General features: G+C 43.0%; 1 protein-coding gene across 2 annotated transcripts in view; it reads left to right on the top strand.

The window, feature by feature from the left end:
• The window catches only part of KIF5B (kinesin family member 5B), a 721,610-nt gene that overhangs the window by 1,475 nt on the left and 694,387 nt on the right, over positions 1-25,748 (top strand). The window lies entirely within an intron of this gene.

The raw sequence follows: 25,748 nt of genomic DNA, 5'->3' as shown, positions 1-25,748 counted from the left end.
CCATTGGGGCCACTACACTTATCCGAATACTTGGCCAGTGGACGAGAATTCTCATCTATATTTTAAGTACTCGGCACAGAAAAACTTGATGTCCTTTTGGCTCTGCATATTAATCAATGAGGCAGTACATGACAGCAGAAATGCATCACTTGAATCTACGCAGCAGCAGGCTGGAACGCATGCCTCGCTTATCTTTGTCAAACAAAATATTACCTCTGCCTTCTGGAATACTTATGCTAGCTAGTTCTATTTGCATATCATATACGTGTGCCCTGTCCTAAAATCTGAATGCCACTCATCATTTATTGCACCATAGTTTTGTTTGGAAACAGTTTCCTCTCCTGTGTACGTGGTCCGGATGTTCTGTACGACCCTATTTCATACTCATGAGTGCACGTGGGTAAAAATAGCTGTAAAATTACTTGTTGTTTTGTTCAAAGCATCAATTCACCTCTTACTTTTCATTGTAGCTTAACTCGTTTGGCGCACAATTTTCCTAGTTTTAAAAGTGAGGAGGCACACACAGTACTGACTTTTGTCAAGCGAGTAAAAAAAAAAAGAATAGGTCATTAGCAATATTGGGTGCTAAGCCAAAGAAGCATTTGCACTGCAAACTGTCTCGCCTTTGGGACCTTATATGTATTTAGCTATGCAGCACATCAGCCCGGGTGCGGACACATCTACTGTTCTTTAACATGGAGGGAAAGTAAGCACCAAACTGCATGACACACCAGATATGGGAACACATGGAGAGAAATATTGTCTTTCAGCAGGAAATGGTATAGTCCATAGCTCTGTTTTTAATATAAAATCAGGGCCTTTGGTGGTCGTATCACTGAAAATACAAGATTTGAAAATAATGTTGTCTACGGGTGCTCATGGATGACAATTTCTATGGACTGGAATCTAGCTAATGCTAAAGGGATTCTGGTATTTTACTGACCTATGCTGGTTGTTTTCTATCAAGACGGTTAAATGGAGGCAGTTGAACAGAAGAAAAAGACTCTTAAGCGAAAGCAGACCAGTCCTAGGGCTGATCTCCAGAGCCCACAAAGTACATACACATATAAGTATATACTAAAGTATATACAAGAGGTCTCGAATGCTCGTATAAGTATATACTAAAGCATATACAAGAGGTCTCAAATGCTTGACCTAAAAAGTGCCACCCAGTTTTAACAATGTAACTGGTGCGGAAATCATGTTTTGAAAGCTTTTATCAGCTAGGGCTGTGTCCTCTGTGTTGAGCACCTGGTGCTTGACCGAAGCTGGCAAAGATGAACCTGCATGCAAAACAAGTGTCTAAAAGCTGTCACTGAGGGGGCGCATGATGAATGCCTCCAATAAGAGCAACCTTGATGATTTTTGCTGTTTAAATACAAAAACTGGCAATTTTCACTTAAGCACCAACTCTGGTAGACAATAATGCTTCAATAGAATATTGACCGCAATACACTGCATAAAGTAGTTGGTTCAGTAGTCCTTTTCAAATAAAAAAAAAAAAGATGGAAAATTTGCAGTTCCAGTCCTGCTTGTCAGTGAATACACTTGTTAACATTCCTCCATCACTGTAACCTAGCTCCCACTAGCTCCCACTCAATATGCCATAGTCCTTAACGTTATACAAGCCTCCATCTGAGTATTGGAAGTTGTTTGGCCGGGGCGATTATCAATTTTGGTTACTATAGAATGGACAGTTCTTAAGATTACTTTTCTATTCCAAGTCTGTTACAACACCTTACCCACAATTCACCTGCATTATGTTATGTGTATTAGTAAAGTGCCCTGTCACCGGTTAGGGCTGGTACTGAGCAGGTGTGTGTGCTGAGCCCTGCCTTTGGTAGGTTGGTTAATTTAAAAGCCACCGCTTCAGCTTCTAGCTAGATGTGTGCCTGCGTAATGGAGATGTCTGGGTGGTTGGTGGGAGGGGATGCAACTGTTCAGGTAGGTGGGGACTACACTGTGTAGTGTCTTGAATGTATGTGTGTGAGGAGTATGCTAATAGAGTTTGTGTATCGAGAGCCTGTGGCACTCCCTGTGGTGTGATGTGAGTTCTGTGTGGGAGGTTGAGGATGAGTCTGGCTGCAGAGTTCTGGACTGGTTTCAGTCTTCTAGTGAGTTACTTAGTGATCCCAGCTTTAAGGGTGTTCCCGTAATCCAACTTGCTGGTGAGTAAGGTGCGAGTGACCTTTTTCCAAGTGTTGCTTGGGAGCCATTTGAAGATCTTTGTCAGCATCTTCAGGGTGTGGGAGCAGCATTTTTGTATCTGGATTATGGTATAATGCATCTTTCCTGTTTCTCTGCCCTTGCTGCTCAGCCAGTGTGAATGTGCTGTGTGGAATGTTGGTGTGCATGGTGATGTAATGGAATGTGAGGAAGTCTGTGATGTGGAGTATGGGCTGAGCAGCAGGGAGGCTACTCCTGGTGGGGCACAGATCTACTACAAAACCATTTTAAGAATTAAGAACAATAAACCTTCATCCATAAACTAATCTACATCTCGGCTACTGAACGTTTTCATTATAACCAGGATGCAGTGATGGTGACTTATGCAGTCCTGTCCAGTTTGCTGTCAATAATTATTTTGAGGATCCTGTCAGGGTGCTGGATTCTGTTTCTTTAACTTGGGTACCCAACTGGACAGGTTGTGGATAGCACAGGGTATTATGGGAAGTGAAATATGTATTTAGACAGGTAAGCAGACGTTTGTTTTTTACTGAAGCTCCCTGTGTTAGGTGTGAAGGACAAGTAATGCTACCAACCACCATCTATGAGTATGAGGGTTGGAATGCGATTTCTCCCAGTTATTACTTATACAGATTTGAAAAAAATGAGCAATCTTAAAGAAAATATGATTTGCCCACGTGGGAACGTCTACATTTAATATTCTAGAGCTTGGGCTGACAGTTTTATCTGTAGTGAGTTATTTTTCATTAAGATCTTTTATTGAATATTGCAAATGTCTGTTCAAAAAAGTTGTCTTTTGTAACCAAAACATGAAATTTCATTTTGTATCTATTTGGTGGAAAGTTCGATTTATGAATGCTGATCACCTGCATGTAGTGACTTTTCCAATTACCTGCTTTACTTTAATCCAAGTTTTATCTGGACAAAACTCTCCATTTTGTAATAGCTAAGTTTAGAACTTAGATGTTGTCTATTCAGCGTAGCATTGATCTTCTCAAAGATGGCTTCACTATTTTTACTTTATTGAGGTGCCTTGATGGACTAATGTATGTTATAATTATTTCTTTCTAGTTTTCTTACCTTCACAAAATATTTATTTTAAAGTCTGTACAAACGTAGCAATCTTACTGAGCCTTTTCTCTGCTGGATTGTTTGCGCACATCTGTGTTGGAGCTTTTTTGTTGTTGGGAAAAAAATCGGCATTAGGTTGTTCTAGCTCATATACCTATTTGGTATTTTTGTTCACCCATACAAACAATATTTTTTGGTTACATGCTGGGCTATTTATTGATGCAAATCCTGTATCAATATCTTATTTCAGTCTGAACATACGATTTTTCAAATAAATATACATAAATCCTTGAACTCTAACCAATGAAATTATGCCCTTAATAACTGCAGTCCGACAATATCAAATACTCGTGGGTTTCCTCAGGGTATTTAGTGGGCACAATCAATTATATAACATTATCCCGAATTACTAAATTGTGGCAAAATCACTATTTATCACGCACAGTTCATTTAATGACTGATATCAAACTCGGGGTAATATAGAAAGTATAAAAACTACATGTTTTCTGATTCTGTATTTTTTTTTTTTTTTTTTTTTTTTTGAAAAACGTTTTTATTGGCATTTATATGGAAAGACATACACAGGCACAGGTGGTAACGCCAGCAGCACAGAGATTTACATAGCAAGCGTGCTCAATCGTAGCCTTCTGGACCTCACAGTCTTGTGGGCACCCAGGCCACCCAGCACTATCCTGAGTAGGGCCGCCGGTGTGTGTTCCCGGGAGCAGCCACTGTGCGTGTCCTGCCGGAGCGCGGCCTGATCTCTGCGCCGCAGGGGCGCCGCGCATTGTGTTTGGACCCTTGTGCGTAGTGTCGCGAGGGCGAGAGAAATGCAGCCAGTGGATAACTATGAACGAACTGGGGGCAAGGAACCAGGGGGTTGGTAAGGGTGCACTATGTCGGCTATCAGGAATGTTTGTAGCTATGCGCTCGAGAGCTGGACCAGCGTGAGAGAGCAAGGACAGAGAGGGGGGGGGGGGAAAAGCCAGGGGGGCGCGGACGCCGGGAGGGGGGAGCGCGCCGGGGGGGCCGGGGCATCAGCCGCAGCCTATGAGGGGTCCGGTGGCAGAGCATGCGGTACCTGCCTCTGCGAGGCACCGGGCGTTTGGACTGCCCGCGCCGCTCCCCGGGAGGGCTCTGCGGTCGCTGGCGCCCCCAGGGGATCTATCGGTTGAGTACTCGCTGCAGCCGCTGTTTCCTGCGTGAAGGAGTGCAATAACATGGCCCAGGGCATGGAGATCGGGTGTTTGCGCATCCCTCGGGCCTCCTCCGTTCTAAGTGCGGTTTCCTCCGCCTTGCCCCATTTCTTGACCGCCCCCACCCAGGCTGCCGCCGGGGGCCCCCCCGGCGACTTCCAGTGCATACCGATGCATCGCTTAGCAAGGAGCAACATTAAGAAAGCGAACCTCCGTTCCACTTTCTGCGACTTGTGACGGTCATGAATCCCCAGCGCACACGCCTCCCATGTGTCCAGGTATGTTTTCTGATTCTGTATGACCTAAAGAATCCTTTGGTGCAGCCCATACCTTCCTTGTCCTTCTGGCTGGCCAGTGAAACAAGCTGATCATGGTGTTAATCAGATTTTTAGCAATTCTTTTTACTCCAAAACATTGTAATACCACCCCCCCCCCCCCCCCGTCTCCTTTGTGCAGGAAAATGTATGAACTTTGTTCTAACGGGCCTCATGAGCTTGTGGGTAGCAGATATGTATGGGGTTTCTATGGGCTCGGTGTGCCAACAGGTGATAACCTAGGTCCAGTGCATTTGGAAAGAACTGAAAGCGAAATGCTGGTTTAGGCTTCTGTCTTTTAGTTGCAGATATCACACTGGGTCTGTATGGAAATAAACCACAAGCATATCTTTTCAAAATTTACACTTTGTTACGATTCTGTTGCCATGTGTCATCCTGCTCTCACCTTGATTCTCAGGAGCAGCATGAACGAGAAATTTGTAAGATGTTAGGCATTTGTTTTCTCAAAAATGTTCAGTTTTCTTTGTTTTTCCTCACAAAGGTACTTGCCAAGTTTTGACCCAAATCTGTCTTCCTATAGGTCTTCTGAGAGTGCATCATCATACATGGGTTTTCCATGGGTTTGAGCAGCCATCAACACACTACAAACAAAGGAATGTATTTGATGGAGGCAGATGCGGGTGGGGGATGTCTGTATTATTTCGGCTTGAAGTCCTTTGGCACTCTGTGACACTTACCAACCCAAGACATTTCATGACACTAGAGACACAGTGATGTTATGAATCCCAACACATTTTATTACCCAGAATTCTATGAAAATGCCAAAGGTGTGGATGGGTTAATGCATGGGACAAGAATAGGTCAAAGTTGTGAGCATATGAAGACCACCCCACTGAGACTATATTGACATCACATGTTTCATATTTGGCATGTTCCTGTCAACTTGATAGATCCACCCACGATTGAGTCCCCATGTTTATTTGTTGAAGTGTGGCAACACTGGGTTATGGGAGTTCCAGTGTTCTCCCCAAATTCCAATACATCAAGTCACAGAAATGTGCAGATTGTTTTAAACAATCTTTTGACCTTTGCAGGGAATTATGGCCAAGAAAATCTGGTGGTATATATTCAAGCCATACTTACTACCCCTGAGAACCCCCCTGTCTTGCGTTCAGAAACGTCTTGGTATGGTAGGTTAACGTAAGTGCTGGATGAACCCAGGCCCAGACTTGTGGTAACTGCCCCAGCAAGGAGGCAGAAACTGTTTAGATTTTTTCTTAATCTAATCCAGACTGTGTTGCCCAGCTTCTCGCTGGGGCGCCGGTGTCTGTGTATTTGTGCCCCTGCAAGGAGCCAGACACTGTTAGGTTATATTTTTGCCTTAAAATCCAAACATTGTCTTTTCTCTTTGCTGTGGCACAAACACAGATCCCCTTCATTTCACAGTGTTTTCTAGGACAGAGAAGTATTGTGAAAAGAAGGTGTGTATAATTAAATTAAAATTGGGGATTGAAAGGGGAATAACCCTGCTCCGCCCCCTTCCGTTCCACCACCACCTTGTTCAGTTTTCTGTTGGTGGGGTGGGAGAGGTTGTGAGGAGCTCCGTTGTTTCTCCTGTTTTCTTTACTCCTCTCTCTCTTACAGCAACAGAAAAAAGGTGATTGAATTGGTGCAGGAGAAGCTGAGCATATTTATAGCTGTCCTTAGACCCTCCTGTCATCCTGCAAACCAGCTTGATCCATAGTGGATCTGGAAGGGGCCAGGGGATCCTTCCCAGGCCCATCAGATGTATGTTGCGTCACCAGTGATGTAACACACATGTTAATGAGGTGGCCCAGAAATGAACACTGAATTACCTCATTTGAGAGCTTTGGAGCTTTCCAAAGCCCCCAAAGTATTGGTCAACTTAAAAAACACCATCCCAGGACCCCCAAGAAGCAAAGGAGGTTGTCCCTTATGTTGGGTTCTAGGAAAGAGGGGGCGTGTTGCCTGCCTGATTTCAGAAAAAAAATAAAGCTTGGTGTATACATACACATAACACGTGCCTTCTGGTGAAACCTTTTTATGGTATATTTATATAGGTCACGAGGGCAGGCCAGGGGTTAAAATCTCTCCTGCAATAATATTTCCAGAAAATAAGTCATCAATTGTACCGATGCGATAAGACTCCATTAAACAGTAATGCATTCATAACTTTTATCGATGAACACATCATAGTCTTAGTAACTTCACTTATATTCCCTGGTACGAAGTTCATGCTGTCAATTATTTTTTTCAAGGGCATATAAAGAAAGGAAGTTAAAGGGCATATTGTATACCAGAATAGTAAGAAGTACACTGTATGACACAGACCAATACAATTTAGTGCAGTGGAGAAAAAAAAATAGACCACAATTAAGTTCAGTGCTCCTGAAAATAAATAGATGTATTTGTCCATATTCTTATTTTACTTGATATGTTTGTCATACATAACTATTACAGTTTTATATTTTGTTGGAGAATAGCAGCTTTGCATAAAAAGTAAAGATTATCTCGTAGTGTGTGTCTCACGTATGATCCGTTTCTCTGGCCTCAGTGGTCTTTGGACTGGCCTACTTTCTCTTCATTGTGTGTTTAGACCCCAGCGCGTCTTGCTGAAAAATTCTACTGCCCCTCTCATGGTACTTCACTGCGTTGCAACAGGAATATGCCATGATGTGGGGGAAAAAGTACACCCGCTTAAGATTCTGTGGTATTACATATTAAGACTCAGCTGAGCTTCATCTCATCCTTATCAGTTTCTAATAGTAAATAAAACTAACCTCTTGTGACAAATAACACCCAACTTTCACACTGATTTACATCACAAACAAAAAAGGTCAGACAACATCCAGTAGCTTTGTGTGAAAAAGTGTGTACACCCTTACTGCTGCTACATCAGTTAAGAAAGTAATTAAAATTGGTTGCTGTTAAATAAGTGCTCTTGATTCCTTCGTTGTCGGAAAATGTTGACTTATGTAGACCGTGAGAAACCTTGGTAGTTTGGTCTATATCCGTTTAGGTTTGTGGTAACACATCTTTTTTCAGGTAAATAGAGCTCTGCGACCGTCTCAAGAAAGAATTATTGCTGTCTGGAAAGGGTAGTAAACCCATTTCCAAATAATATACTAAAATAAAAAGGCAGCTACAGTTTTGCACTTTGACCATATGCAAAAAAAAAATGTTTTAACTTTATATATTCAAGCGTGAATTATGGTACAAGGCATCATGGAGGAGAACGAAAAAGGACCATAGCAACAATCGTAGTTGTCATTGATATTTCAACACATTACAAATTATTCAACCTCAATAATACTTCTCCTCTCGCTCCCATCCCCCAATGTTAACACATTACGTATTGCAGGCCATAATTGTAAATCTTCTAAGAGTTTAGCACTGTTTTCATTCAAATTTCCTTTTCAATCGCCCACTCTAACAGATATCTCGCCCAGGAAACTAGGAACGGGCCACATTATCTCAGCCACTGGCTAGCAATACAGCATTTTGCCAACACTACATACACACTATTAATAGTTCCATTAGTGGTGCTTAATCACCCTGCAGATCAAGAGTCCCCATTTTTTAACAATATATTAGAAAAATCTTTTGAGAAGAAGCTTTCAAACGTGACGGTTCTAGGTAAGTCTTTAGCTTCTGTGTTGGGAGGGAGCATAGCTCCAGTCCAACTTCTTAGAGTTCACAAATTCAGCTGGAAGTATTCCACTGCAGTCAACAGAATACTTTATTGTGCATCTACATCGTTTTATAAAATCGGTATCTGCCCAGCCAGTTTCGTTTCCATCTGGAACTTCATTGAAGCTGTAAAATACCATGTAATAATGGTTATTATATTTACATCAATTTCTAAACCATAAGAAGTCCATCATTCCACAGTGAGAAATTTCAACACTGTTACTAGTTTACCAAGGATTGGGCCATCCAGCAAATTACTCAAAGATAAAGCATACGATGCTCCCAAAGGTTGCAAAAACAATAAACAAAAACGCTGCTTCTAGATATCTACAGGCCTCAAGGTAAATATTACTGTTCATGATTTTACCAATAGGAAAAGACTGACCAAGTGCAATTTTTGTGGAAGAGTAACCAGGAAGACACCCCTTCTCTCCCCAAAACTCATTGCTAAGTTTCTAATGTTGGGAAAATGGTACTGAATGATTTAGAAAATTAATGGGCTAATGTTCTCTGGACAGAGAATAGCAACGTGTAGCTATTTGGCTGTAATGCACAACAGCATGTTTTGCATGAGGCATACACTATGTATCACCACAAGAAACTTGTACTAACTGTTAAACTTGACGATGAAAATGTGATTTATTTGGCTTTGCAGCTGCTGGTCCTGATTGCTTCACAGTCATTGAATCCACAATGGATTCCTTGCTATACTAGCGCATTTTAGAGGAAATTATATGATCATATAGCCAAAAGCTAAAGGTTACCTAACAGTGATGCACTGTATAATGATCCAAAATGTACCAGTAAATGTAATACTGAATGGTTGAAAAAAAATTCACAGTTTTGGACTGTGCTTATCTAAGTAGATACTTTAACCCCAGAGAAATGCCTTTTCTGAGTTAAAGAGCGCTTTAAAAAATAATGCTCTTGGATATCACAGATCTGAAGCAGTTCTGTAATAAGGAGTTGACCAGATTATTTGTTACATGAGGTTAGATTCAACTACTAAGTCTTGATGCGGACTAGACGGGGTCTGGTTAGTCTTAGTATGTAAAACCATGGAATCTTAAGATGGCGTGGGATAGTAATTAGTGTTTGCATTTCTTATTACCAGTTTGCTTATTTTGTACCAAGGTGGATGTAAAATGGAAGCTCGAGCAAGCAATATTTATGGCAAGCTCTTTATCTACAGTAGTTATTTCTAAAAGTATTCCTGGGTAAGTTAAATTCTGAAGCAAAATGGTGCTATTGGGCATAATTTTGGTGTATAAAGATATTTGCCTGTGTTCGATCCAAAAGTGTGCCTTGGGGGGGGGGGGGGGAAATATATATATTCACTGAAAAAAAACACACATGTTATAGTTAGCGGAAATTTTACTGATAAAAAACCAATGAAATTGCCCCGTTATAGTTAGTGCTGGCAACTATAACTCACGCGACCGCAATCCTCTGCTGATGCTAATACTGTATTTAGACACTTCTTTGCCCATGTCTTCTTCCATACATTTTTAGCTATACATATATTACAAATATTTTTTTTTATAAAGACACATATGTCATCAGCAGAAGATTGCGGTCGCGTGAGTTATAGTTGCCAGCACTAACTATAACGGGGCAATTTCATTGGTTTTTTATCAGTAAAATTTCCGCTAACTATAACGTGTGAAACCTATGGTTTTTTCAGTGAATTTGCAAGGTTTTTTAAATGCTAATTCCTAACTATAACGTGTGTGAAACCTATGTTTTTTTCAGTGAATTTGTACGTTTTTTTTAAATGCTAAGTTACTTTACGCCATTCGAGGCGTGCGCGCCCACTTAACGCAGTGCGTTCCGTGCACGGTTTTTATCAACTTTAATAAGCCCTGTACATTTGGTGGCCTTCGGCCACCAAAAGCACAGGGGGTGGGGTCAATGTGGATAGTGTTTTTTTTTATTTCGATTTTATAATTTCATGTTGCCAAAATATAGTTTTTTTACTGATGTAATAAGCCATGCGCATTTGGTGGCCTACGGCCACCAAAAGCACAGGGGGTGGGGTAAGTGTGGATAGTGTTTTTTTTATTTCTATTTTTTACCGTACGCTTACAGTAAGCGTACGGTAAGCGTACTCGGCGAAATTGCCGAAAAAAAAATAAAACCGTTTTTGCTCTTGGGGGATGTTTGGGGACTCCCTCAACATGACTATGTGGGAGGGAGTTGTCAAAACAGCCCCGTAACATGTTTTTGGGCATCATGTTTGATAAATAACACTCAGTGCGAGAGACAAAATGGCGGACGCCGCTTCCTGGTTTCGGCCGATTCGAATGTTTACTAAGATCTAAGAGCCAATCAGAATCGCGCTCGCGCACGCCACCGTACGGTAAGCGTACGGTAAGCGTACCGTAAGCGGGCTCAGATATATATATTGATTTAAAGGCTATTTTCTCAGAATCTACTGAACAGATTTACACCAAACCTACAAAAGGCACTTCCTTGACATAGGGACTACCTCTCTGCCAAATTTCTAGTAATTCTGTTCAGCCGTTCGGGCTGTAGCTCGTTCTAAAGGTCCTATGGAAAAATGCATGGGAAAAACGCGCTTTGGGACCCCCCTTTTATCTCAGCCCCCGCTTGACGAATCCCCCCGAGACTTTCAGGGTAGGAGCGGAGCGTAGCGCCCCACCTATTTTGAGAAATTCGCGAGGATTCATCGACCGGCGCCAAAGTTATTCAAAATAGAATGTTGCGGATTTCCTATGGAAAAGGGGTCCTAACTATAACTACCTACTGGCGACCGCCAGTAGGTAATATATATATATATATATATATATATATATATATATGCCATATCAATTTACACAAAAGTAAGGAAGAAGAGAATGACCTTGAAACATAGTTAAGTGAAATAATACACAGAGTACATTTATTTTTTAACCAAAAATGACCAAGAATAGAATATTTATCAAAAATAACAAAGTTAATTTTGTTATATATAATATTTCTTTCGCCCAAACTCTTAGGAGTTAGTGGGAGAACTTTATGCATGTTTTTAGCCATACCACTTGGGGCACCTCTCTAACATGACCAGTGCAAGCAATCTTTCACCTTGAAATGGTATTGGTAAGGGGATCAAAATTATTCCCTTTCTTGCATAAACTTTAGTGATTTAGATCGCCATGGCTACAGCTACCATCTTTAGTGGATGATTACTTCCCTTTTGGTCACAGGGCTAATTTGATGTGAGTCAGTCTTTGTTAACCTAGCAGGACAGCGAAGATACAGCACACTTAATAAGCATCAGCCAAGTCAATATGTCCGGCTTTTTGTTAGAGGACGTGCTTGGTAATAGTTGGTCCTTTTTGAGTGTTGGCTCCAAATCTGTTTTAAAAAAAAGTATCTGATAATGAAGTAAAATCTTAGAGCTACGCCACTATTGAAGGTGGGGTAAGGGCCATTATGCCGAACAGACTGCATTAGCAGAGTTAAGCTGTACCTTCAAAAAAAGTATTATAATAATATAAACATGAGTCAAAATATGAAGTTTGAGTGAGAGTAAGGGGTGACCTCAACTGGTATACACAACAAAGTATTGTGTAGTTGATAGTTTTGGCAAAGTTGCATCTTTAATAAAAATCTGTGTGTGCACATCTTTTCTTTGTGAACAAAAAAGTCGTAAATATAACAGAATGTTATCATGATAGCAAGGCAAAACAAATAAAAGTGCAAGGGTGATTTGTGAATAGCATTGTGACTTTAACCGTATCAGGCATCCAAACAACAAGCACTTCCTAAACCTACATAAACTATTAAATATCATTGTGTCAACACAGTAAATAAATACCTTTAAGAAGTTACAAGCTACATGTCCATTTGAATCTACAAGGACTACTTGATCCCCATCATCAAAACATAATGGGATCACAAGAGACCATGTAATTTGCCCATGAGCGTGAAGGATGGCAATCTAAACAATAGCAAAGTTATACTTCGATGTGAAAAAATAACCAATTCTGCTCCAAGCACAAAATATTTAGAATCTCTTAATTAATAAAATACCAATATGTTACTTTTAGCCCAAATTTTTTTAGGTCGCATGCGCTGCTTTTGCAATGCAAGGGCTTCTTGAATCGAAACGGTTCCAGAAGTCGTGTCGCTGCCCCGCCTGTAATTTTGATTTGTGTGCGTCATTTTGCATCATGGATTATGCAAAACACAGTGTAATGATTGCACCGGAGGCAATTATTACACTGAGGGTTGCCACCCTGTCCGCTTTTGGCCCCGCCCACCGGGATTAGATAGTTTACTTGCGGAGGGAGACAGCTTCCTTCAATTACTCGGTAAGAGCACTATATTTGTTATTACTATATGTGTTCGTATTTTCACTGCCAGCATGGCTGGACAGCTCGGCTGGGTTTTGTTGTCTACCGTGGCTGGAAACTTTCTGGAGAAGTTGTCCGTCTTTGCGTTGCTGGCAGCATATACAGTAGGAATGTGTGCACGGGCTGCGGGTGTTTTAAGGTGGTTGCTTTATGGGGTGCGTCGTAAGCAGCTTCCTGGTCAGGTGGCAGGGTAGAGTGGGGTTTGCGCAGTGGCCAGGGAGAGGGACCCCGCTTTGATATGGAGGGAGAGCTGCTATGGCGAGGAAGCGGAGGCCAGCATATCAGCTGATGGGCCGTGAGGATAGGGCACACACCGGCCGTGATTATAGTGAATGACCAGGGCACGCATCAGCCATGAGTATAGTGCATGCCCAGGGCAGGCACCAACTGCGAGTATAGGGCATGCACCGGCCGTGATTATAGTGCATGCCCAGGGCACGCACTGGCCGTGAGTTTAGGGCACACACCAGCTGCGAGGACAAACATGCTCTAGGGTTGGCATATACCAGCTCTGAGACGTAGAAGGGTAAATCAGGACCCTGCAGCCCCTGCAATGCATCCATTTAGAGGGCACCCATTCAGCTAAAGACTAATGAACATCTATGAGATATGAGAGACTCTGGGGGGGGGGGGGGGTTGACGCCCTCTTCACATTCCGCAAGGGGCCCCTTCATTTTCCGTCACCCAACTGCTGAGATTGAAGACAGCCCGAGGCGCGGCCAACTGGGAGCGGAGCCTCACGCTCTTACCATAGGGCAGGCACACCTCTGAGCAGAGGCCCGGCGCCTGCTGTGAGGGCAGCAGCTCTGAGTGCCACAGACACACCAACTAGCTCGGGGTCAGAGGGCAGCCAGCCCCGTGCCTGGGGGGCTTACCTGCTCAGAGTCTTGAGTGCAGCAGGCCAGCCCTTTTTGCAGCAGGCACCAGCTAGGAAAGCATGCACTAGCACAGATGACAGGAACTTCCTCTGAATTTGAACAGGCACCACCTGTATCTCCGGGGACACTTCCAGGTCTGACCCCATTGGGCAGCATGCATCTGCTGTGAGGCTGTGTGTAGCAGGCACCAGGTCTGAGCCTGGGAGTATCGAGAATGATATCTGTTCATGCCATCTACCCGCACGCAATTTCACCATACCACCTTTCTCTCCCCAGTAGGCGTGCACAGTTCTCTCTGTGCACCAGTTCCTCCCCTTCTTCATCTCTGTGTGCACAACAGTCTGCCCTCTCCCTGTCTCTGTACAGATTGCAGGTTACCTCCCCAATCCCACACCCAGAACACATCCTTTTATTTCTTAGTTGTTCACTCCCCTAGCCGCGCAATTCTCTCTTCTTACCTTCTGTGACCTTTTTTTGCTGTGCACATTTCTCCCAGTTCACCCAAAATACCCTCGCCCGTGTGCACAATGCTGTTTACCTTCTTCCTGTCCTTTCCCACTGTGGACAGGTTCCTATACCCCCCACACCCCATCTTTATTTAATCACCCTTTTCTCTTTGTTTTTAGCTTGAACCCACCACCCTGCCGCTCAATATCATTATGTTTACCATGTCTCTCTCAAATCCCCGTCCAACGATCTCTTTGCACCCGCGCTCTTCACCTTCTTCAAGCAGATGACTGTTTTACATTTTCTTTCCCAGGTCTCTCGCTGCACAGTTCTCTTCTTTTATTAATTGCCCTGCCTGTCTCTTGTTTTTTATCTCAGTCGAGTTTTCTGGTTACCTTCTCTTTACCCTTTTTTGCATCAGTGTTTTAATTCCCACTTCCTGTGCTCTCTTTTTAGGCAAGGTTTTAATTTTTTTACCCTTCATCTCCCTTATATAAGCCCAGTTCTGTTTCTCGTCTTCCGCCTCCTCTCTGTGTACAGTTCTCGCTGCTTCCCTGCGTTCCACAATCTCTTTCCAAACTTTCTGATGTTTACTTTCTCATCTTTCCATACATGCACAATTCTCTGTCTATTCTTTCTCTTGCTTCAATGTATTCTCTGTTCCCTCTCTTTGCACACTTTTCTGTACTTGCCCTCTGTTTAAACCCAACTCTCTGCCCCCCCCCTTCCATCTTCACACTCCCACAGCTGTTAACTGGTCCCAACTAGGGACTTTAAGGCACTTCTAAATTTTCAGCAGCAGAAAGCATGCTGGGATTTGTAGATTGGATTTTCCCATAGGCCATAGATTTACGGGTTCTAGCACCTGTAAAGCTGCTGGATGAGAAATCAGGACCCTCTGGACGTTCCCATAGGGACAATGGGGCCTGTTGAGTTGACAGCTCCAACTGAGTGTAGAGTTCCCCTATTACCTTCTCTTTAAGCCTCCCAATTAATTATATTCACATCTGCCCCAACCCTTTAGAGAGATATATATATATATATATATATATATATATATATATATATATATATATATATATATATATATATATATATACACACATACCATGGCAGTGAACACTCATGTAGCCCAGCATCCGACAGTTATCATTGAGAGGAGGGGAACAACATCTTGACCCACTGTCGTGGCCCCCCCCAACACTCAACAATGGTAATACATAAGGCCAATGAAATTCTGTGATTCTGGAGATATGGCGTTTCTGCATAATTGTGGAGTTGCTGCATTTGCCACATAAATTCTTCATCTACTGTATAAACTGAAGTTAACAAAAAAAAATGTTCTTAGCTCAAATAATTCAAAAGTTATATAAAAAAAAGTGTCTAAAAGGGTTCTGGCTCAGTGGAAGACCCTCGGAAAACCTGACTAGTCATCATTCAGTTGCTTATTGGTGCATTTGGTTGTTAACCAAGTACTAATGAGGTGACATCCATGCCCAGATAGTGATACCATGAGTAAAAATAGCAAAATACTGAAGTAATATTATCACAAAATGTACTGCATTATGCTGCATGATTTGCCTTTTCTGACAGGATAATTTAGTCAAACTTGTTGCAGAATTTGGTCCTCCCCTGCTGCATAACTCCATATGTCCTGGTAATAAATAACATATTGCACTATGCACATGTGGAGATCTGCTCACCTTAAGTGTTGCGGTGACCCGATTTCGAGTGCCAGTGTTGATGGAGATGCTCTCTTTATAAAGGAGCTGCTCTCCTAGAGTTCCCTATATTATATATATTCAAAAAGCAAGTACGCGGGTCTCCCTGCCTCTTTTTGGCGGCAGGCTCAAGCGAGGTAGCGATCCTCCTCAATAATCCAAATACTTTGTGTCATCACAAAATAGTCTTAAGCCCAGCTCCATAAAGCGTGATTTATTTTATGAACAAATGGCAAACAAATGCCATTTGTTCATAAAATAAATCACGCTTTATGGAGCTGGGCTTAAGACTATTTTGTGAAGACACAAAGTATGTGGATATTTTTTATATATATATATATATATATATATATATATATATATATATATTTATTTCTTTTCTATCAGCGCGCAAGTCCGTAGCTATGGTTCAGATGCACTTTCCATTGTAACGGCATTTACTGGTTTGCTAATAACTTTGAAACCATGTTGACTCTACACAAAATGTGGAATATATATTTATGGCATGCTAGTGAAAACAAATATTGCCCAATAACGTTAGTTGTATATACTTGACCAACAGAAATTAATCCACACATTTACAGGGCATCTGGATGGTGAAGCAGTGCAGTCCACGCGTTCCGTCTTCATGGTAGCCTCTCTTTGGTGCAGATATCATCGGGTAAATGCAGTAAGGCTTGGCCAGGTTCATGGCACAGACCCTCCATCAGTTCACAGCCAGTAGGTGCAGTTGCAGCCTCCTAGCCTTATGTGGCTCTCAGTGTCGAGGTGCAGTTATGGCTTCCTAGACTGATCACACTCAACGATGGAAGGGGGTCTTCTTGATTTTCTTGTGTCCATGACAGCAGTTGTATTTTACAGCCTCTAGTGGTTGATAGCCACAATTGAATTTATTAATCTTACTTAAAACTCTGGGCGTAACACAGGTTATAGTACTTTGCATCCCCCGCAATGGGTGGTCCCTGATTCAAACTAAAGCCTTTGAATACCTGTGACACATGACTGTTTGGGCAGGGTCCTGCATTACATTCTGCAGGGAACCCATCATTTTGTGTTAGACCACTAGTGGATTCCCTAGTTTTGTCAATATTGGTTACGTTGGTGACTATAATGGGTCTCGCCTTTGGGACATTATACGTGTTTAACCATGCAACAGTTGATGTTGCTCCAAGGATATTGTGCTGCATAATTAAATACTTATAAGGTCCCAAAGGCAAGACCTATTGGCTATACCAATGCTTGTTGATGTTGTCTCACCGGCAATGGATGATACAACTGCATTAACAAATGTCTCTAATATTTATGTGCATTTTATTAAGCATTTATGAGCTCCTAAATATTTTCTAGTTGGAGCGTAATTGGTTATTTTTTTACATCGAAGTAGTACCTGTTCTTGTTGATAATTTAGCATCTACATAGCAAAATTTTGTATTTTAACATATTCATCTGGGGAAAAACTTTTGAATTGGTTTGGCTGAAACCTATCTCCTGTGCCTTTTATAAAAGGGGAATAGTTGGTGTAGTAGGAAGCAACAAATGCCATCTCTAGGCCACTAATGTACATTGAATGTCAACACTTGGCAAAAATCTCTGTGAGGCCACCTTCTCATATAAATGTAGCAAGTAATTTATCAGAGGAGGCTATAATCTTCTCTGGGATATAAAAAGGTGATACTGCAGTGGATGCAAGATTTTAGGAAGGATAATCTTCTTGATAATTGTCACTTGTCCCAATAAAGAGAGAAGCAAAGTGGACCATTGTTGTGTATCTTGCTGGATTATGAAATGTTAGGGAGTTATGTTAGCTGGCCATGAGCTTGCAGTATTGTTGATAAGTACCTCTAGATGGCAAAATCCGGTGTGTTACGGTCAGTCCCGCTCAGTTAGCCCATGCCAAGGTCCTCCCATAGCACACTATATTGCCACCCTTGCTCTGTGGGATGAGACCTCTTTGGCATGGGAGGAGTGCTCTGACTAAGCATGACCGTTTCTGTTCCCGGGCCCTGGTATGTCATGCAGGCCCTTTATCATGATGGATCCGCATGAACGGGTGTCACCTTGAAGTTATATCATCAGCGTGAGAGGGCTTCTCAACGTGGTAATGCCAGGCTCGGTGTTTCTGCTCAGAATATGATGATTATACATCTAGACTCACACCAGGGTCGGATATCAGCCCCAAAAACCCCTGAGCATATCCATGCCCTGGCCACGGAAATAAGCCCTTCAGCCTGAGCCACCGGGGACTTTGCAGAGGCATGCCTGCTCACAAGTAAGGCAAGCTGTGTCCATTTGATTTTGAGATTTTTTGAGCAGCCGGAATCTGGCTGCTGTGGCTGTCAATGAGACAAATAACTTGGACCTCATGCTAGACCTGAATAGCACTTAAAGGTTTTTAGTAAGCTTAGAGCAACGGGGTCATGGAGGGGGGTCCAGGAGCAAACCGAGATAGGCATGTAGAGTAGTTACAGCAGATCAGGTAAATGACTAGACTTTCCAGCCATGAGAATGAAGAAAGTAAAACCATCCAATAACCAATTGCTGGCGCTGTTATAATTTTGGAATCAGAGCTGAGGGGTCTTGTTTACATGGAAAGAGTAAAAGATTTGTGAATGGCAAAATAGCGGTCATCAAAGGACAGACATTACGTAGAGAAGATGAGGTGGCTTAAGAAAGTCTGTTGGGATGGTGAGTGGTAGGCGCCTTAACAAAGAAATAGAAGAATGCTAGTTGAAAGGACAATTAGTACGAGAGGTCTCACCTTGACCGTTTTGATAGGTCTCTTTTAGGTTTCTGTTAACATCAACTACTAGCATGATTTTTTTTTTTTTTAATTGAGTTTGGTATGTTTACTTAATTGCTTATTAGTATTAGGGAATAGTTTGGTGAAAGTCAAGCGATGTGAAACAATTAAAAAGTAAGGTGAAATTAGATACTCCACATTTGTTTCTTTTCCATTAGTGACTCTTTTTCAGTGATACTGGACATTCATTAAATAGATGCCGTATTATAAGTTATGATCATGGGCAGTCCTGATTTTTGGGAAAAGGGAAAAAAGTCTCTGGAAACAAATTTATCTTCAAATATGTATTCTTTTTGTCTCCAATGTGCATATATATTTTCAGCTACATTTGAGTGTCCTAAGCAATGTCTGTCTCCCTCAAACATACTCTCCCAGCTCCGCACCATCCACCCCTGGTACACATGGCCCATTCCCAAAGTAATTGCATGTTCACACATTTTTCTCCGGCCCCCATTTGCATGTTACGCACCTTAAAGTATGCTTACGCTTCGTGCATTCAGTTGTAGGGCATAGAAGTCACTGGGGGACTGAGTTGCTTTGCGTTGAACAGCTTTCCTTCAAAGACTTTTAATGTAGTTGTTCACTGCTCAGCTGGCCCTACAGTTCAGGCAGAAATTCAGGCAAAAGTACAAAGTCTACATGCAATTAATAGAATTTCACTAATATGTGGGAAAAATTGCCACTTTGTGCTTATGAAAACTTGAAGTCTTCAGGAAACACTATAAATGCAAGACATACAAATTAGGGGTTTCCTGTGTGATTGGAAGTCGCTTCACTAATTAAACATGATGGAGAAAAGTAAGAATTGTAAAAAACCAAAAAAGATCATGTGGGCTGTGTAGCGATATGTCCTTGTCCAAAGAATGACATTGGAGCACAATTTTTCCTGTCCATAACCAAAGCTTGAAACGTATGCAAGCCAGGATGTTGACTTGAGTTCACCGGTGTCACTACATTTCCAGTATTTTCATGAGTAAAGAAATTCTATTTTGCTCTAGATTGTTTATCCAAAATGATCATCGGTGGAGATAGAGTACGTGTGTTACAAGACACATCATTGAATTAGATACTTCTGAACCTAAAGGGTTAAACATTAGTGAAGGGCGATCGGTTAATTTAGATATTATTTTGTCCATATTGGAAAGCAGTTGTTGTTTGTTAATATTTTTAAGCATGCTTAAAGCAGCGGCCATCTCAAAGAAGTAGCTGTTGTAATTGGTTACAGTGCTTGTGGTTATATTAAGGTCGGCATTACTGTAGTCTGTAATGACAACATCAGATTGCTTTGCCCAATCTTTGATCTGTGCCCTTTTATCTCCTCCCTTTTTCTAGCAACACCACCCTATTGCTGTTAAAGATGGTACTGGCAAAAATATGGTGGTCCTCAAGACCCAGGCCAGTAGTGGAGGATGCAGGAGGTTATAAGGCATGCCCATGTGAGCCAAGAGTATGTGGAATGACTGCTTGTGACCTCGCCAACAGTGAGAGATGGGTTTTTCATGAAATTGTGTACGCCACGAAAGTCTTCCCCAGAGGTTTTAAAAAAAATGTATTTATGGAAACTGATTAGATCATACAAAATTTATTGTAACCAGAAAACAAAACTTACAAACTACATGCGCCACCTTTCCTTAGTAATAGTTGCCAGGTACTCCTTTATGGACAGAATATCTTAAAAGTACAAGTTTTATTATAATTTTGGGAATTTAAGATGGTCCTGAAAGAGCATTAATTCCAGGAGATACTTGCAGTGATCAACAGCATTTCATTGGACACTCATTTAATGAAGTATAACATTCCTAATATTTTTATACTTTTGTTCTTTGTTTTTCATGTGTCTGAACACTGACATTTTTGTGCTCTTGCTGCAAAAAGCCAACATACCGTAATAAAATAAATACTCCTACTAGTGTCCTTTTGGTATGAGGTTCTTTGAATTAAATTACCACTGAGGATTAGGATACTGATACATTTTCTCATTCAGCCATCTAATTCACATACTGTACAGAGGATAAGAGATCAGGCATATCAAGCATTATCATTCTTCATACATTACCTTTACTAAACTGCATTCCATCTGCTTTTTGCGTGTTTTGAGCCACAGCAGCTACCAACATTTTAGAAATTCTGTCCACAAACCAGGAATGGTATATTTGTTGCTGTAGCTTTTTTAACAAAAAAATTCACGATTGACTGCATTTTTCACATTAGATACATCTTTTGAAACCATTTTGTAGTTGCCCAGCAAAAATGCAATATTCGTGCCAAACAAATACAGTGTTCAATAGAACATGATACTGTTTTAAATTGAAAAAATACACATGTTAATTAGATTTAAAAAAAACTAAAATAGTGTATTTTTGTGTTATTTTTTGTAGCCCTTCATTGTTTCAATAAAATTGGCAACGAATGGAAGGATATAGCACGTCAGGTAGCCAAGTGAGTCAGTGCCACTGCATTATATGTGTACAATTTACAGGTATGCTTCAGGACTGGGCTTCCTCTCATGACTACTATTAGTGGCAAATTTAACTGAATAACAATTTTTTTGGGAGAATATTTTTATTGGTTTGATAGAAAGAATAGTCAGTATGCTCACAATAAACACTCAAGCATATACATGGTCCCATCCCACTTTTCCCTACCTCCCTCTCTTGCCTCAAACGGCGCACATCACCAGATTGAACACAGCTGGCGTCTCTCTTGGCGTGGCCCAACTTATTGCCCCATCGTGGATGATGCCGCTATAGTGGGGCCTTTCATCCTGGATGGTAGCCTGGATCATGTCGTTCTGTGATGGCCCTCCATCTCCCTAAAATTATTTTGAATTTCCTGGTGCAGCCTCTGCTTTCATAAACCACCATCTCTGCCTTCATACATCTATTCATGCTCTCTCCCTACATGTCTCTTGTGAGTGTACCTTCCCCTCCCCACATCCCTGGCAGGTCTCCCTTGGCTACGACAAAGCCCAGCATACATGGCAGTAATTGCTTCCTTGGGATAGCCACATCTTTAGGGTAGAACTGTGTCTAGGTTCAACTCCACAAACTGGTTGTGGTCCTTTGTTGTACCGATGCCTAAATATTTGAACCTGTGTTTGTTATTTGGAGGTCCCCTACCACTCCCTCCAGGCCCTCCCAGTCTCCCAGTTGGAACACTGTGGACTTCTCCCAGTTGCTTTGATACCGTGAGTAGGTCTTGAAGGCATGGAACAAAGATAGTACCGCGAGTATTCATAGTTTAGGTACACCCATGCATCTTTTTATAGCCATAGTTTTTCTTGGTCATATGAGAGCTGGGAAAAGACCAACATGTCCACCTTGCAGTGCATCCAACAGGCCAAATCCTCATGATCTGTCCAAGCCCTGTAGACTATGATAGAACCCCACAAATATTACGGCAATGTCCTCTTCAATGGTGGCGATCTCCCCTGTGTCTGTAGCTACTTCCGCCACCCATCTTGCCGCCTCTTCTCTCTCCTAGCTATGCGAGGAGGAGACCCACCTTGTCCCCAGAATTGTAAAGGTGCCTCTTAATCCTTAGGTAGTGTTGTCGGGCTGCCTGTGCCATGTGGTTGTGGTATTTTTCCCTTGTCACCCCCAGTAGCAGGCAGGAGATCTCGTCCTGTGTCTGCCCAGGTCCGATTGAGCTGCAGGATACGGCGCTTCAAGAGTAGTGTCCTCTCTTCCTTGTGTTTCTTCTTAATGGTGATTGTTATGGGCCTTATCTTGGAGTATTGCTTTATATGCCTCCCAGAGGGTAGCCGGGCAGGATCTGCAAAAATTAGTTTAGTGTTGACTGCTGTGCCTGCGTCTTTCAGGGCCCAGACATCTAACCTCCAAGTTTACGTTCTATGTGGTTGTCGGGTGCCCAGTCTGACTAGGGCGGGTGATTGATCCGAAGTCCCTCTGGCTAATTATTGAGCGCCTTTCACAAAGGGGATCTCTGTCGTTGAGATGAACACATAGTTCAGTCTCAATAGGGTCACGTGGACCCTGGAGAAATAATGGGTATTGTCTAATGCAGGTGATCACACCGCCAGGCATCGCTAAGCCCCATTGCGTGGGTGAAGTGTGCGAGTTACGTGGACGGTCTAGCTTGCGTCTAACTCCCAGTCCACAACCTCGTTGAAGTCCCCACCCAATATATAAAGGTCGCTGGGTGTGTCTATAAGGTTAGGGCTCCAGCCTTTCATTGTTTTTCTCTGAAGCCTTGAGGGAGGGGAGGCATACACATTAATAATCAGGGCAGCCCTCCTGTGCCGTCTGCTCTTCACTGCCACATAGCATCCCTCCGGGTCTATCCATGTTTTCAGCACCTAAAAGGTGTGGGGGGGCACTTGACTAAAATTGCATCCCCCCCAAACCCTCCCTCTGGAACCATTCCTGTGCCCTGCGTGGGCCAACACAATATATTTACCCCATTGCAGACACCTGGAGGTGTTTCCCAGCAGGTCTCTCTTGCGGGAGCACCAGGTCTGGCAAGTGCCTACAGATGTACTGTGTGACGATACCTTTTAATTTTACAGCCCATTACGTTCACGTTCTATTAAATGACTATCAATGGGTCACGGTGTTGCATCGTCATGCACTGTTGTCTGTGTTTTTACTGTGAGTTGCGCTGGGTGTAAGCCAGCAGTTTCCAAAGTCTTGTGCCTTGCTGTGTCCGTGCGTTTGCCCTACCCATCTATGAACAATTGAAATTAAGAACCTCAACTATGGCCTCCGCCTCACTTTTCCATGACTTGAGTTTTGAGCTTCCCACCTCACCAACTCTGGAACTGCATGTCTTCCACCTCGCCCTATTAACAGTGTTCTCTACCTCCCCCACCCTCCTCCCCAACTTGGCACTCACTCAAATCCAGTTCACCATGTGAAGCAAGTATGGCTGCTTAGTTTTTGGTGTCCGAGGCCCCCTCGCTGGTTCACAAATGTGATGATGGTTCGCCTGGTCGTCACCGATATCAGTGTCCAAGGAGTGGGACTCTTGACGTCTTTCTCTGGGTGGCTGGACTGTTCACCTCTCCTTGCGACCATCCTCTCTGGGCCTGGCGTTGGACCGTCCAACCCCAGTGTGCGTTCACCACGTCCCAAGGGGGGGGTGACTAGTCCCCCCCTTCCGCCTCGGCGATTGTTCATCCGACTCCTGCACCCAGTGTGGGCGATCAAACAGGATGGCTTTGCCCTGGAAGAGCTTTATGAGTTTGGCCAGATAAAGCATCATGTTTTTAATATTCAGAGCCTGCAATTTCTGCTTCACCAACTTGAATGTTTTTGTATTTTTGTTGTACTAGTTTAGTTAAGTCTGGGAATACATGAATCCGCCTGGAATCATGCTTGACCTCCCTATGATAAAGATATAGATATATCTACATCTTTTCCTTTCAATGGGTGATCATCAGCCTGCGGGTAGCGGACGGTTTCCTTATCAGGGTTCTATGCGCTCTCTCGATGAAGAAACAGTGTGAGAGTTGATCTGTTGGGAGGAAGGATCGCAGCTTTTCCTTCAAGAACTGTTCCTGTCGGGGAGGCCCACCACTCCTTCCAAGAACCCCAGAAATCTTAGGTTGTTGTGCGTGGAGAGTCCCTCGGTATCTTCAACGCAGACCGCCAGCTCTCCGGATATGGTCCTCATTTTTTTGGACCATTTGGTTTAAGTCCTGCACCGCGCTTTCCAGTGTCACTAATCGTGTTTCGGGCTCTGACGCATGTCTCATGGTTTTCCTCAGGTCCTGCCGTAGCAGTGCCTTATCCACCCCAACCTCTCAATTTTTTGTCTTTAGGGCATTCCAGAAGGATTAAATAGCTAGCATCCTTCCCTGGGTGGGGCTCTCTCCCACTCGCGTCCGTGGCTTGCGATGCAGGCCTTCCAGTCTCCTTTCCCCGCTGTTTCAGTGGCTTGGCGAATTTGTCTAGTTTCCCTTGTTTCGGCTGGGCGTTCTCTTTGGCCATGATGGTGGGAATCTCAGTCTCTATCAGTAAGTTCAATCGTGTTGGATGTCCCACCAGTCCCCTATCCCTTCTGTGCGGTGTGGGTGGCATGAGCAGCCATAGTCCTAACAGTCTCTGTTCATCTGGCTTCACCACCAACCGATTGCTCCCTGAGTTGTAGAAGGAAAACAAGGTCGACTTTGTTGTGGCCGGTTGCTGGAGCATTCCTTCGGTGGTTGGGTTCTGCTGCTGCGCTTCCCTTTGTCCCAGTTTGGTTGTGTTCCCACCGGTGCCTGGAAACTCAGTGGGGTCTCGGTGCTATCCTTGCCTGGCAGAATTGCAGGTCTGGGGCGGGGTTACTTACCACCTTCTTGTTTATTGTTGGAGGCAGGCACTGGACTGCCGGGCCCTCTGTGGTCCCTCACCGATACCACCGCTGTCGCCACTGCTCCTAAGCACCATGCAGGGACTGGAGGCACGCCGCCAGTGACACCTGCCACAGGAAAGTGCGTTGCAACATAAGGGGTCGCCTCCAGTCCAGGCCGCTCCCTTAGGGCCGGTTAGCCTGCCTCGTGAGCTTTCTAAGTGCCATCTTGGGTTCCTGGACCTCCGAGGAGTGCATCGTCGGCAACAAAGGGAGTCTTGTTCTCCACTCCCCGTGGCTTCAGTGTTGCTCTCTGCGATCATGGGGGAACTCCTCTGAACCAGGAACGCCAGATGGGCGTTCGCAGCGCCCGGATGGTCAGGATGGTGGCTGCCATCTTGCTCTGCCAATTGCTATTTTTTTAAGAAGCAGTTAAATTAATGGTAGCCTACATAAAGAGCTTACATAAATAGTCTGTATATATTGCTGATGTTTGTGGCATGGCTTTTCTGATGACATATGTGCTTGTTACATATAAATCGGGCCTAATTCAATGACGAACATGAGTGCACTGTTTAGAGTGTGCATGTGAAGGGCTTAAGGCATAGAAAACTGATGCTTTGAATGATAATATTAGATAACAGTGTGCACGATAGCCAGGCTATAAGCAAGGTGATATTTGTCGTGCTAACAAAAATAACACAATTGCAAGAACCTTCTATTCTGCTGTCTAGAGAGCTACATGTAGTGAGCAGCATTACAAGGCTGTCCTGACTGGTACAGAGCTAATGTGGAATGTTTTGATTCAAT

This window comes from Triturus cristatus, chromosome 10 (assembly GCF_964204655.1).
Source record: "Triturus cristatus chromosome 10, aTriCri1.1, whole genome shotgun sequence".
Taxonomy (NCBI): domain Eukaryota; kingdom Metazoa; phylum Chordata; class Amphibia; order Caudata; family Salamandridae; genus Triturus; species Triturus cristatus.
Note: the sequence above shows the minus strand (reverse complement) of the source record. Positions and strands in the feature narration are given on the sequence as shown.